This window comes from Bombina bombina, chromosome 10 (assembly GCF_027579735.1).
Source record: "Bombina bombina isolate aBomBom1 chromosome 10, aBomBom1.pri, whole genome shotgun sequence".
NCBI classification, from domain to species: Eukaryota; Metazoa; Chordata; class Amphibia; order Anura; family Bombinatoridae; genus Bombina; species Bombina bombina.
Genome location: NC_069508.1, coordinates 2,072,497 through 2,088,306, shown reverse-complemented (window position 1 = coordinate 2,088,306; position 15,810 = coordinate 2,072,497). Strand labels below are relative to the sequence as shown.

General features: G+C 40.5%; 1 protein-coding gene across 1 annotated transcript in view; it reads right to left on the bottom strand.

Moving 5' to 3' along the window:
• The window catches only part of LOC128641175 (kinetochore protein Nuf2-A), a 180,669-nt gene that overhangs the window by 13,516 nt on the left and 151,343 nt on the right, over positions 1-15,810 (bottom strand). The window lies entirely within an intron of this gene.

Genomic DNA, 15,810 nt, shown 5'->3' with positions numbered 1-15,810 from the left:
ATTGGATCTAGAAAAGCACAACTGTCCTCGACAGGGATAGTGGTACGCTTAGCTAGAGTAGAAACTGCTCCCTCCACCTTAGGGACCGTCTGCCATAAGTCCCGTGTTGCGGCGTCTATAGGAAACATCTTTTTAAAAACAGGAGGGGGAAGAGAATGGTACACCTGGTCTATCCCATTCCTTAGTAATAATTTCAGAAAACCTTTTAGGGATTGGAAAAACATCAGTGTAAGTAGGTACTGCATAGTATTTATCCAATCTACATAATTTCTCTGGGACTACAATAGTGTCACAGTCGTCCAGAGTTGCTAAAACCTCCGTGAGCAATACGCGGAGGTGTTCAAGCTTAAATTTAAATGTAGACATATCAGAATCAGATTGAAGTATCTTCCCTGAATCAGAAAAATCACTCACAGATTGAAGCTCCCCTGCTTCAGCTTCAGTATAATGTGAGGGTGTATCAGACATAGCTACTAAAGCGTCAGAGAGCTCTGTATTTATTTTAGTCCCAGAGCTGTCTCGCTTTCCTTGCAATCCTGGCAGTTTAGATAATACCTCTGTAAGGGTATGATTCATAACTGCCGACATGTCTTGCAAGGTATACGCAATGGTCGCGCTAGATGCACTTGGCGTCCCCTGAGCGGGATTTATAGGATCTGACACGTGGGGAGAGTTAGACGGCATAACTTCCTCCTTGTCAATTTCTTCTGGTGATAAATTTTTTAAAGCCAGAATATGGTCTTTGTAATCTATAGTAAAATCAGTGCATTTGGTACACATTCTAAGAGGGGGTTCCACAATGGCTTCTAAACAGAATGAACAATGAGTTTCCTCTATGTCAGACATGTTTAAACAGACTAGTAATGAGACCAGCAAGCTTGGAAAACACTTTAATAACTGAACAAGCAAAAAATAAAAACGGTACTGTGCCTTTAAGAGAAAAAAACAATCACAGAAACTGCTAAAACAGTGAAAAAAGCAGTAAATCTTACGAAATGTTTACAGTGTGTATAATAGGCTGAAAGAGCATTGCACCCACTTGCAAATGGATGATTAACCCCTTAGTTTCAAAACTGGATCAAAAAAACGATAAACGTTTTTAAACAGTCACAACAAACTGCCACAGCTCTACTGTGGCCCTACCTGCCCATAAAACGACTTTGGAAGGCACAAAAACCCTTAGAGAGGTCCTATATGTTCAGGGGACTCCTTCAGGGAAGCTGGATGTCTCAAGCTGCAAAAACCAATGGAAAATAGGCCCCTCCCAACCTGTACTCATAGTGAGAGGGCCTTGGATTCACACCAATAAAAATATTTGCGCCAAATCTTATGATAAATCTTCCTGGTGACAGGCTTTCTAGCTTGAATCAGGGTATCAATGACCGACTCAGAGAAACCACGCTTTGATAGAATCAGGCGTTCAATCTCCAAGCAGTCAGACGCAGAGAAATTAGATTTGGATTAGAAGGTCCTGCCTCATTGGCAGAGTCCACGGTGGAACCGATGACATGTCCACTAGGTCTGCATACCAAGTCCTGCATGGCCACGCAGGTGCTATCAGAATCACCGAAGCTCTCTCCTGCTTGATTCTGGCAACCAGACGTGGGAGGAGAGGAAACAGTGGAAATACATAGGCCAGATTGAAGGACCAGGGCACTGCAAGAGCATCTATCAGTACCGCCTGGGGAGCCCGGGACCTGGACCCGTAACGAGGAAGTTTAGCATTCTGACGGGACGCCATCAGATCCAATTCTGGTGTGCCCCATAGCTGAGTCAGCTGGGCAAATACCTCCGGATGGAACTCCCACTCCCCCGGATGAAAAGTCTGACGACTTAGGAAATCCACCTCCCAGTTCTCTACCCCTGGGATATGGATTGCTGAGAGATGGCAAGAGTGATCCTCCGCCCATCGGATTATTTTGGTTACCTCCATCATCGCTAGAGAACTCCGTGTTCCTCCTTGATGATTGATATAAGCTACAGTCGTGATGTTGTCCGACTGAAATCTGATGAATTTGGCCGCAGCTAGCTGAGGCCACGCCTGGAGCGCATTGAATATCGCTCTCATTTCTAGAATGTTTATCGGGAGTAGTTTCCTCCCGAGACCATAAGTCCTGTGCTTTCAGAGAGTTCCAGACTGCACCCCAGCCTAGCAGGCTGGCATCTGTCGTTACTATGAGCCACTCCGGCCTGCGGAAACACATTCCCTGAGACAGGTGGTCCTGAGACAACCACCAGAGAAGAGAATCTCTGGTCTCCTGGTCCAGATGCAGTTGAGGAGATAAATCTGCATAATCCCCATTCCACTGTTTGAGCATGCATAGTTGCAGTGGTCTGAGGTGTAGGCGGGCAAAAGGAACTATGTCTATTGCCGCTACCATGAGTCCGATTACCTCCATACACTGAGCCACTGATGGCTGAGGAATGGAATGAAGAGCTCGGCAAGTGGTTAAGAGTTTTGATTTTCTGACCTCCGTCAGAAATATTTTCATTTTGTCACCACACTCACTTTACCCTTCCTAATACTTAGAGTAGGCAAAGAGAATGACTGTGGGGTGGGGCTAAGGGAGGAGCTATATAGACAGCTCTGCTGTGGGTGCTCTCTTTGCCACTTCCTGTAAGGAAAGAGAATATCCCACAAGTATGGATGAATCCGTGGACTCGATACATCTTACAAGAGAAAACAGTGAATAAAAACAGTGAATATCAGGAAGCTTAGCAATCTTTCTGTGAAATAAAACAGAAAGAGCAGGGGGAGGTCCTACGTACTGACGCAGCACGCTTGATGGTAGCGCACGAAGGAAGCGCTAGGGAGAGGAGAGGAAGAACGCAGTGTCCTGGTCACCGGGAGTGAGGAGACTGAAAGAGGCGACGGAATCCACAGCCGACGGACGAGCAGTCCCTACCCCCGGCTCCCGCAAGCGGCTCAGTTTATTCACTAGGCAGTTCTGTTTAGGCGAGGGGAAGTGGCCAGACGGTAAGCAAGATTTTTTTGTGCGCTCCTAAACGGGGCCCTTATAGTTCTCATTAGGTGGCAAGTATTTAATGTGGGGGCAGTCTATAATCAGCCTCTTTCAGAGAATACACCTTTAAGTCGATTGAGGACTGTTTGTCATTTATATTACTCCCATTCCTCCTGGCCGTTTCTCCCCCCGTCTACAATACTTTTGGCCGTGAGTTATAAGCACTAGTTAGTGCATATAGAGGACCATAGGCTAGTATATTCATTACGGCCAATTTACCCCCCAAGAAAGGGCTGTGGAAAAAATAAGAGATACCCTCTTGTGCCCAATCCCTATTCAAAGGAGTTTTTGATAAAAGGGACCATAAATCTTAAATATAGTAACATATGAGGGAGACTGAGGGTGCTTCCACAGAAATCAGCGTGCTGGACTGCTGTAAAAGGTTCAGTCTGCTTATAATGGCACATTGATGTGCCGTTTTTTTTGTGAGTATTATTCTGAAGATGTAATTTTATATACCTCACCTTACAGTCTTACACACATGAGGTCTTGTATCCCTGTTCCCTTCTTCTTTTGTTTACATGTGGTGGAGATATATCTACACCGATGGAAGGGAGACAGCGTGCTAGGCTGCTGTAAAAGGCCTAGCCGACGCCATCTGGCACAATAGAGTGCCGCTGCTTTTGTGAGTACCCTGTATGAGTGGATATAGGTTCTATTTGTGTCTTATCGGATTCACACAGGTGTGGCCCTGTTTTTCTCTTCTTTTTGTATTTTGCATGTATAACTGAGGAGCGACAGTGCCCAGAGAGAGACAGCATGCTGGACTGCTGCTAAAGGTCCAGCCCGCAACTACAGGCACAATTGAGTGCCGCTAAAATCTGTGAGTACCCTGTGCATTCCTTTTCTTCCTTCCCTACCTGATGATACTGATACACACATGTGGCGTCTTTTTTCTATGTCTACCTCCCTAGAGCTTCCTGAAATAAGAAGGAAATATTCACCCTGAACATTTAAGGACACATTAGCAAAAGTAACGCTGCTCCTCTGCGGCTGAAACATGCGGCTGAAACATAGGGCTGAGCGAAGCTGGCATTGATACTGGACTTACCAAGTAACAAATATTTTTTGTAATCACTGAAAGATCTATCTTTTTATTATTAGTAAGATAGTATGTAATATATAAATTTTGGTTCTTTTTTCCTTTTTTTTTGAGGATATATTTTTTCACTATTACTAAAATATGCTCACTAATGTTCACTGTTGACAATTTATATTGGTGTATATCTTGTCTAAACCACCATTGATATATAACATTTAAGTTAGTTGTAGGGGTTAGGGGGGGTTGGGGCGTGATGCCAAGCTCAGGAATTAGGATCAGAATAAGGTGAAGTTGTAGGCCCAATGTATGGTCAAGGATTTGAAGAAAGCGCATATAGGAGATAGAATTATTACTTCTTTGTGTTCCCTATGGATAAATATATATCCTCAGTGTCTAATGTTAAAACAGCAGCCATGACAGGGAGAAGGCAAAAGGGAAAAAAAGCAGCCTAGGCGTAGTACAGAATTAGCTATAGAAACCTCACAACAGACTTAATAACAAACACTGAACTGCTGAAACAAATCACTACCCTTTTTTTGCCCAAATTTGAGGCAATACAAAGCACTGTAGAGGTAATCTCACAAGAAACCAAACAAATCTCTGCAAGGTTAGGTTTAGTTGAACAGCGCATCTCGGACCTAGAGTATAGAGATATTGAGAAAGACAGAATTATCAGCTATACAGAAACAAGTTAAGTTTTTAAGTGACAAAGTTGAGGACCTTGAAAATAGGTCAAGGAGAAATAACTTGCTAATTATTGGAATATCTGAAAATTTGTTAGAAAAGGATCTCCTGCATTTCGCTGCAGTTCAGTTACCCACTCTATTACAAATCCCAGCAGATAAGCAGGCGACGATAGTTGAACGTGCTCACAGGATTGGGAGTCTTAGGAATCAGGAAGAGGGGAAATCTAGGCCAAGACGGATTATTGTTCGATATCTGAATTACCAAGATAAGATAAAGATCTTACAGGCATATAGACTTCAGAAAGATGTCTTTTATCAGAGTAAGAAATGTCTTATTTTTCAGGACTTCTCTTATGAAACCTCCAATAGGAGGAAACTGTGTGCACCATTATGTTCTAAACTAATAAAGGAAGGTAGAACAGTTAGATTATTATATCTGGCTAAAATAAGTATTAAAACCTCAGATGGGTTTAAGACCTTTGATAATCCTCAGGAAGCAGAAACATTTCTAATGGAGGAAGTTAGGTGATAGGATGGGATACAGGGAATACAGATTAGGAGTTACTGTGTTGATGTTTAGAGGAACTATACTGAAAAATGCTAGAACACAGCGATATGGGGTTGGACGGGAAGTGGGTGGGTTATGGATGAATGGAATTTTTTTCTCCTCGCCTCTTGCTCCTCCTCCCCTCTGCCTAGGCTGGGAGCTTAGCAGGTCTGTGTGGAATGCTGAATGAGTGGGAAATATAAAATAGGATCTTGGAATGTAGGTGGCTTTAATTCTCCAATAAAAAGGAAAGTGGTTTTACAACACTTGAATAAACTTAAAGTAGATATAGGTATGTTACAAGAAACACATCTTGATGATTTGGAAAGTCAGAAACTTAAGTGGGGGTGGGTTGGAGAAGTGGTATATGCCTCGGGTATCCATAAGAAAAAGGAGTAGCTGTATTGTTTAGGAAAAACTTGCAATATCAAATTTTGAAAAAAGAAATAGATCCACAGGGTAGATTTATTATTTTGGAGATGGAACTAGGGAAGAAAAGAATGACAATGTGTAATGTATATGGCCCAAATGAAAAGAAAAATCGATTTTGGAAAGTATTGCAAGACAAACTGATGGGGTCAGATAGAAATATTATTTTAGGCGGGACTTTAATATGGTAGCATCAGGATTAATAGATAGAAAACAACAGGCGGGAAGGCAGCAGTTGGGAAATAGGGACACTAGAACATTTAAAAAATTGCTACAATTTGGAACTTTTAAACATCTGGAGGAATACTTTTCCAGATAGTAGGGAATATATTTGTCTCTACAAAGCATACAAGTCCTTCTCGCGCATTGACATGTTTCTAATTAGTAAGAACCTTTTCTCCCTGGTTCAAAAGACAATAATTACGCCAATCACTCTGATCATGCGCCAATTCTGCTCTCTTTAGTAACTAATGCCAATAACTCACTAAATAATAGGTTGTTCTTTCCGAATTATTTATATACAAATTTGAAATTTCGGAATTTCTTGCTTAGTAAATGGGAAGAATACCATGACAAAAATAAAGAATCAGTTGATAATATAGAGATACTATGGCAGGCCTTTAAGGCAGTTATTCGGGGGGAAATAATAGCGTTTCTGGTTAAAACAAAAAAGACAAACAATAATTATTGGTTGCAACTCACAAATCAGATCGTTAATAAATACCAAATATATATACAGAATAATAATAGTGAGAACTGGAAACAGTATTTAGAGGCTAAAAAATGGAGGGGTGATTGGTGCATATCAAGAGAAACACAAGCAGAAATGAAGCGGAATAGTAAGTTTATGTCCTATGGTAATAAGACAGGGAAATTTTTGGCCAAAATGAAAACTTTCAGAAGTCAAGTAAATACATAACTAGTATTAAAGTAAAAGATAAAGTCCTCACTCAGCCATTAGATATCATCAAGGAATTCCAACAATATTTCCAAAAGCTGTACGGGGAGAGAGAAGTTGAATGCCGCAATAAGGAGCAGTTCTGGGAAGGTATTAAGACCCCTCAAGTCAAGAAGGAAGATCTGGAAATGCTGAATACTCCAATAACTCAGGAGGAAATCAGTAAGGCCATCAATAAATTAAAACTCAATAAGGCTTCGGGCCCGGATGATATCCCTGGGGAATTATATAAGATTATTGGGGACAAAATTACCTTAACACTAAGGGATATGTATAATTCTTTTCTCATAGGAGGGAAAGTTCCAACTAAATACTTTAATGAATCCAGGATTGTCCTGGTACCAAAACAGGGGAAAGATTTAAAATGTATGGAGTCTTATAGAATGGAGTCTGTTGAATGTGGACTATAAGATACTAACACATATTTTATCTGACTTCAGGTAGCTATTGGCCCACTTGTTCATCCAGATCAAACTGAATTTATGAAAGGTAGGACGTTAGTGAAGAATATTAGGAAACTAGAACTCGCAATAAATTATTGTGATATAGCGAATAAAGGGGGGTCATTTTTAGCTAGGGATGCCGCCATTATATCTATAGACACACAAAAGGCTTTTGACTCCTTGATCTGGGATCACATGTTTACTACTTTAGGAAATTTTGGAATCAAAGGTAATTTTGTGAATATTATTAGCTTACTATATAACACACCCCAAGCTGCCCTAGTCATCAATTCTACTCTTTCGGATAAATTTACCCTGCAACGAGGGACAAGGCAGGGGTGTCCTATTTCACCCCTGCTCTTTAATTTATCTCTGGAACCCTTAGCCATATACTTTAGAGAGCATCTAGAAGGAATTGATATTGGACAATTAAGAATTCAACAAGCAATTTATGCTGATGATCTTCTTATCTTTACACAAAATTTGGAAAACAATTATTAATTGTTGATGCCTTGGATAGATTCCAGACCTTTACAGGTTTTGGAATAAATAAGAGTAAATCGGAAATACTATGGCTGATTAAAAATAAGGACTCGCCAACAACACCATTTACGGAAGCAAAAGAACATATTTCATATCTGGGACTTAAATTTACACGGGACCCAGGGAAGTGGTATAGCTTAAACTTCCTCCCACTTATTGTATCACTTAAAGAAGATATAGATAGATGGATGAATCTGCCCTTGTCATTATCTGGCAGGATTCAGTTAATAAAAATGATCTCATTACCTAAATTCCTGTACATATTCCAGGCTATGCCACATCTCCTATTAAAGAGAGACAGCTTGATAATAAATATATTAGGCAATTTATGTGGAAGAATGGTAGATCTAGGATAGCCATGAAACGTATGTTTTCTGGGAAGAAGAGTATGGGAATGGCTATCCCGGACTTAGAAGCCTATAATTTAGTTGCTAATATGAAATATGTAGCAGATTGGTTCCTAGAGACAGATTATTTTTCGATTCATGATATAGAGGAAGGGTTGGTTGCTCCATTCTCTTTGAAAGCCCTTGCTCATATGCCTCCATCCAAGATTCCCAAAGGGATTAAACAATTAATAATCATTGAACAACCGATACGAGCTTGGCGTAAGTTCTGTGGGAGAACGGGCTCCAACTTTAGGGTCTCTCCCTATTTAACTATTAGAGGGAACCCAGAGTTTTCGAAGGGATATGACTCTTTAAGATTTGGGAAATGGACCAATGTGGGGGTTAAATATATGATTCAAATAATTAACATAGTGGAGAATAGAGTTAAAACCTTTAACGAATGTAAATTAGAATTTGGGATTACCAACTCCCAATATTTCGCTTTCTTGCAACTTCGGCATTATGCTGAACAAATTTTGAAGATACCGAACTTGGAGTGGAATAATAAAGCGCTAAAGCAAAGTCTATTCTTATTTATTGCAAGGAAACTCTCTATTTCACCCATCTATGGGGCCTTATTAGCTAACCTAGATTTGAGTAATATTAGATATCTTACTTTAAAATGGAGGGAGTGCCCGATTATCTCTATGGAGACAGAGCTCTTGACAAACTCGGTTAAGAGAGCTGCGAAAGCTATGAAAGGGGAATATTATAGAGAACAACAAATTAAAAATCTTATATCAGTTGTATGTCACCCCGAAGTCTCTTGCACCTTGGGTAAAAGGAGGGGATAGTTTGTCTTGTCTTAGATGTAAATTTGATCAGGCTGATATCTATCATATGTTCTGGTCCTGCCTGGTGATCCAGAGATTCTGGGGTAAAATTTTGTTTTGGTTAACAAAAAATTTCCAGGTCCACATGCATATCACGTCAGAATGTTTTTTTTCCTAACAGCGTATGATGAAGTGGGGTGGAATCCCCTTTTAATAAACAGCCATTCTCTTAGGTAGGAAAATAATTCTGAAAAACTGGCGATCCCATAAGGAGCCAAAATTTGCAGAATTCAAGAAGGGTATACAATATCAGTTATTCCTGGAACAGATTACAGTTCAAATGGAAATGGAAATAAACAAAGAGGCTTTCTTTGCTTAATGGGAAAACTATATTAAGTCATTGGATAATAGCACCAGGAAGTTGGTTATCTCCCCTTTTAGAGACTCCGTGTTTATACAGGAATCCAACTTAAGGGGAGAATGGATATGCCCTTAGGCTGGATGGTCGGGAGGAGGGTAGAGCTAGGTAGATTTGTGGGGGGGTTTTTTGTTTGTTTGTTTTTTGTTTTTCGTTCTTTTGTATTTATGGCTGAATGGTAGGAGGGGGGAAATAAGTGGGGGGAAAAAATACCCAACAACATTAGAACAGTTCTATAAGAGAACTCATTACAAGGTTATGAGTCGTAGGTTCTGGGTCTTTAAAGGACGTTTCAAAAGTAGGTTAATTGAAGAAAAACAGAAAGAGCAGAGATTTGTCCCTTCTAGGAACTTTAAGACAAACCCTTATCCAAACCATCCTGAAGAAACTGTAAAATTCTAGGAATTCTAAAAGAATGCCAAGAGAATTTATGAGAAGAACACCATGAAATATAAGTCTTCCAAATTCGATAATAAATCTTTCTAGAAACAGATATACGAGCCTGTAACATAGTATTAATTAGTGAGTCAGAGAAACCTCCATGACTAAGCATTAGGCGTTCAATTTCCATACCTTTAAATTTAATGATTTGATATCCTGATGGAAAAACGGACCTTGAGACAGAAGGTCCGGCTTTAAAGGAAGTGGCCAAGGTTGGCAACTGGACATCCGAACAAGATCCGCATACCAAAACCTGTGAGGCAATGCTGGAGCCACCAGCAACACAAACAATTGTGCCATGATGATTTTGGAGATCACTCTTGGAAGAAGAACTAGAGGCGGAAAAATATAAGCAGGTTGATAACACCAAGGAAGTGTCAATGCATCCACTGCTTCCACCTGAGGATCCCTGGACCTGAACAGGTACCTGGGAAGTTTCTTGTTTAGATAAGACATCAGATGTATTTCTGGAAAATCCCACATCTGAACAACCTGAGAAAATACATCTGGATGGAGGGACCACTCCCCCAGATGTAAAGTCTGACGGCTGAGAATCCGCTTCCCAATTGTCTATACCTGGGATATGAACCGCAGAAATTAGACAGGAGTTGGATTCTGCCCAAGCAAGTATCCGGGATACTTCTTTCATAGCTTGGGGACTGTGAGTCCCACCCTGATGATTGACATATGCCACAGTTGAGATATTGTCTGTCTGAAAACAAATGAACTGTTCTCTCTTCCACAAAGGCCAAATCTGAAGAGTCCTGAAAATCACAGAGTTCCAAAAAATTGATTGGTAATCTCACCTCTTGATATTTCCAAACTCCTTGTGCTGTCAGAGATCCCCAAACGGCACCCCAACCTGAAAGACTCACATCTGTTGTGATCACAGGAAGCCCCTTGAACTATACGATGGTGATCTAACCACCAAGTCAGAGATAGTCTAACATTGGGATTTAAGGATATTAATTGTGATATCCTCGTATAGTCCCTGCACCACGGGTTCAGCATACAAAGCTGGAGACGTCTCATATGAAAACAAGCAAAGGGGATCGCGTCCGATGCTGCAGTCATGAGATCTAAAACTTCCATGCACATAGCTACTGAAAGGAATGACTGAGACTGAAGGTTCCGACAGGCTGTAACCAATTTTAAACGTCTCTTGTCTGTTAGATATCGTCCAAATAAGGAAACACTGCAATAATACCCCACTCTCTAATTACAGAGAGTAGGGCACCAAGAACCTTTGAAAAGATTCTTGGAGCTGTCGCCAGGCCAAAAGGAAGAGCGACAAATTGGTATTTTTTAGATCCAGAACTGGTCTGAATGAAATTTTCTTTCTTTGGGACAATGAATAGATTTGAATAAAACCCCAGACCCCGTTCCTGAAAAGGAACCGACATGATTACCCCTGAAAGCTCCAGGTCTGAAACACACTTCAGGAAAGCTTAAGCCTTTACTGGATTTGCTGGGATGCGTGAGAGAAAATATCTTCACAGGAGGTATTACTCTGAATCCTATTCGATACCCCTGAGAGACAATACTCAGAATCCATTGATTTTGGACAGAATTTGTCCAAACGTCCTTGAAAAATCTTAATCTGCCCCCTACCAGCTGAGCTGGAATGAGGGCCGCACCTTCATGCGGACTTGGGGGCTGGCTTTGGTTTCTTAAACGGCTTGGATTTATTCCAATTTGAAGGTTTCCAATTGGAAACATATTCCTTGGGGGAAGGATTAGGTTTCTGTTCCTTAATTTGTCGAAAGGAACAAAAGCGGTTAGAAGCTTTAGTATTTACCCTTAGGTCTTTTATCCTGAGGCAAAAAAACTCCCTTCCCCCAGTGACAGTTGAAATAATCGAATCCAACTGAGAACCAAATAACTTATTACCTTGGAAAGAAAGAGATAGCAATCTGGACTTAGAAGTCATATCAGCATTCCAAGATTTAAGCCACAAAGCTCTTCTAGCTAAAATAGCTAAAGACATAGATTTAACATCAATTTTGATGATATCAAAAATGTCATCACAAATAAAATGATTAGCATGTAGAAGCAAGCGAACAATGCTAGACGAATCAGAATCTAATTCATGTTGCGCTAAATGTTCCAACCAAAAAGTTGATGCAGCTGCAACATCAGCCAAAGAAATTGCAGGCCTGAGAAGATGACCAGAATATAAATATGCTTTCCTTAGATAAGATTCAAGTTTCCTATCTAAAGGATCTTTAAAAGAAGTACTATCTTCCATAGTAATAGTAGTACGTTTAGCAAGAGTAGAGATAGCCCCATCAACTTTGGGGATCTTTTCCCAAAACTCCAATGTAACTGCTGGTAAAGAATACAATTTTTTAAACCTTGAAGAAGGAATAAAAGTAGTACCAGGCCTATTCCATTCCTTAGAAATCATATCAGAAATACCATCAGAAACTGGAAAAAAGGAAATTTATGCTTACCTGATAAATTGATTTCTTCTACGATACGAGTCCACGGATTTCATCCTTACTTGTGGGATATTATCCTCCTGCTAACAGGAAGTGGCAAAGAGCACCACAGCAGAGCTGTATATATAGCTCCTCCCTTCCCCTCCACCTCCAGTCATTCGACCGAAGGTTATAGGAAGAGAAAGGAAAAACTAAAAGGTGCAGAGGTGACTGAAGTTGTAAATAAAAAAATAATCTGTCTTAAATTGACAAGGAGGGCTGTGGACTCGTCGTATCGTAGAAGAAATCAATTTATCAGGTAAGCATAAATTTCCTTTTCTTCTACAAGATACGAGTCCACGGATTTCATCCTTACTTGTGGGATACAATACCAAAGCAACAGGACACGGATGAAAGGGAGGGACAAGACAGAGACCTAAACAGAAGGCACCACTGCTTGAAGAACTTTTCTCCCAGAAACAGCCTCAGAAGAAGCAAAAGTATCAAATTTGGAAAATTTGGAAAAAGTATGAAGGGACGACCAAGTCACAGCCTTAAAAATCTGTTCGACAGATGCATCTTTTTTAAAGGCCCATGTGGAAGCCACAGCCCTAGTAGAATGAGCCGTAATTCTTTCAGGAGGCTGCTGTCCAGCAGTCTCATATGCCAGGCGGATGATACTCCTCAGCCAAAAAGAAAGAGGTAGCTGTAGCTTTCTGACCCCTACGCTTTCCAGAATAAACAACGAATAATGATGATGATTGACGGAAATCTTTAGTTGCCTTAAGTAAAACTTTAAGGCACGGACCACGTCCAGGTTATGTAACAGACGCTCCTTCTTAGAAGAAGGATTAGGATACAAGAAAGGAACAACAATTTCCTGATTAATATTCTTATTGGAAACAACCTTGGGAAGAAAACCAGGTTTAGTACGTAAAACCACCTTATCAGAATGAAATATGAGATAAGGTGAATCACACTGTAAAGCTGAAAGCTCAGAAACTCTTCAAGCAGAAGAAATAGCAACTAAAAACAGAACCTTCAAAGATAATAATTTAATATCTATGGAAAGCATAGGTTCAAACGGAACCCCTTGAAGAACTAAATTCAAACTCCAGGGAGGAGTAATTGATCTAAATACAGGCTTAATTCTGGTTAGAGCCTGACAAAAAGACTGAACATCTGGCACATCTGCCAAACGTTTGTGAAACAAAATAGACAATGCAGAAATTTATCCCTTTAAGGAACTCGCTGATAAGCCTTTCTCCAATCCCCCTCGGAGAAAAGACAGAATCCTAGGAATCTTAACTTTACTCCATGAGTAATCCTTGGATTCACACCAATAAAGATATTTACGCCATATCTTATGATAGATCTTTCTAGTGACAGGCTTTCTGGCCTGTATCAAAGTACTGATAACCGAATCAGAGAATCCTCGCTTCAATAAAATCAAGTGTTCAATCTCCACGCAGTCAGCTGCAGAGAAATTAGATTTGGATGTTGGAAAGGACCTTGAATGAGAAGGTCCTGTCTCAAAGGAAGTTTCCACGTTGGCAGAGAGGACATGTCCACTAGATCCGCATACCAAGTTCTGGACTATCATGGTTACAGGTACACAAACCTATCATTGACTGGCAACATATGACTATCTTGTTAACATCTTCTTATTGTACACAGACATGTTATCACTTACACAATATCTTACTCACAAGCACCAACATCTTAGCCTCTGAGTATAATGACTTCCAAGATGTGTTTAATAAAACTGACGCTCAGACTTTACCACCTCACAGGTCTTATGACTGCCCTATCGATCTCTTACCCGGGGCTACAATACCCTTTTGGCCACATATACCCACTTTCCAAACCCGAATTAGATCACTTAAAAATCTATCTACAAGAGAACTTAGCAAAAGGGTTCATTAGACCATCCACTTCCCCAGCTGGTGCATGTATTTTTTTTGTTAAGAATAAAGATCAGTCCCTAAGACCTATTATCGACTATAGGGAGCTTAACAAAAGAACCAAGAAAAACAGTTACCCACTTCCGCTTATACCCGAGCTAAAAGAGAGGTTACGCTCTGCCAAGGTCTTCACGAAATTGGACCTCAGGGGTGAATACAATCTCATACGAATGAGAGCTGGAGATGAATGGCTAACTGCTTTTAGGACCCGATATGGCCTCTTTGAATACACAGTCATGCCATTCGGGTTATGCAATGCTCCAGCTACATTTCAGTGCTTTATAAATTATATATTTAGAGACATACTAGATGTCTTTATCGTTGTATATCTTGACGATATTCTTATTTTCTCTGATAATCAACAACAACACTTCACACATGTCAGAACGGTTTTAGCACGCCTCCGTGACCACAAACTATACGCTAAGTTAGAAAAATGTGAATTTAACTGTACTCAAGTCACATTCTTGGGTTACGTCATCTCTAACACAGGTATCCTGATGGACGACTCTAAGATTTGTGCTATTACACAGTGGCCAATCCCAAGATCCAAGAAAGACGTCCAAATGTTTGTCTTTGCCAATTTTTACCGAAAATTTATATGGAATTTCGCCCACACAGCCAAACCTCTCACTGACTCGACTAAGTTAGATAAACCTTTTAAACGGACGACGGACTGCCAAAGGGTTTTCCAACAACTCCAGACTGACTTCACCATAGCTCCGATACTAAAATTTCCCGACTCAAACTTACAGTATATCATAGAGGTTGATGCATCAGATTATGCTCTGGGGGCAGTGCTGTCACAGAAAACATCTCTCACAGACACAATGCATCCCATTGCCTATTTATCCAGGCTAATGGTACCCGCTGAACGGAACTACCCTGTGGGTGAAAAAGAATTGCTCGCAATCAAATCCGCCTTCGAGCAATGGAGACACCTCCTGGAGGGGGCTACACACCCTATCATCATAATAACTGATCACAAAAACTTGCAATATTTATAACAAAACAGAACTCTTTCCGCTAGACAACTCCGTTGGAATCTATACCTCTCTCGGGTTGACTTTATCATTACCTACCGACCCGGTAGCTGTAATGGAAAAGCTGATGCTCTTTCCAGAAGAGACTCTAGACCACCAATTGAGGATGCCCCCTCTACTGTTATCCCAAAATCAAGGTTTCTTGGATTAGTTATAACTCATCACTCGGATTTTCAGAGAAGCCAGCTCCAAGACTCTACTAAACCTCTTCACCTCCTAAATGTGAAAGGTTACGGGTACTACTACCATGGTGATTTACTTTATATTCCATCTGATCATAGATCAGAACTTCATTCTTGTCATGACTCCCCTCTTGCAGGTCATCTAGGAGTACAAAAAACTCTAGATCTTCTGAACCGAACCTATTGGTGGCCTGCCATGTCCTCTTCAGTAAAGTCATATATTTCTCAGTGCACAGTTTGTGCAACCTCTAAGCCAATACATCGATTTCCAATTGGTCTTCTGCAGCCTTATCCAGTTCCTGAGACCCCATGGTCTCATATTGCTATGGAATACATAGTCTACCTACCAAGATCCTCTTCCTATACCTCTATACTTGTAGTGGTGGATCTCCTATCAAAAATGGCACACTTTATTCCGGCTACTGGAGTACCTACAGCACAACAAACTAGCGAAATGTTCATCAAGGAAATACTACGCTTACATGGTCTCCCCACAGTATAACTCACTG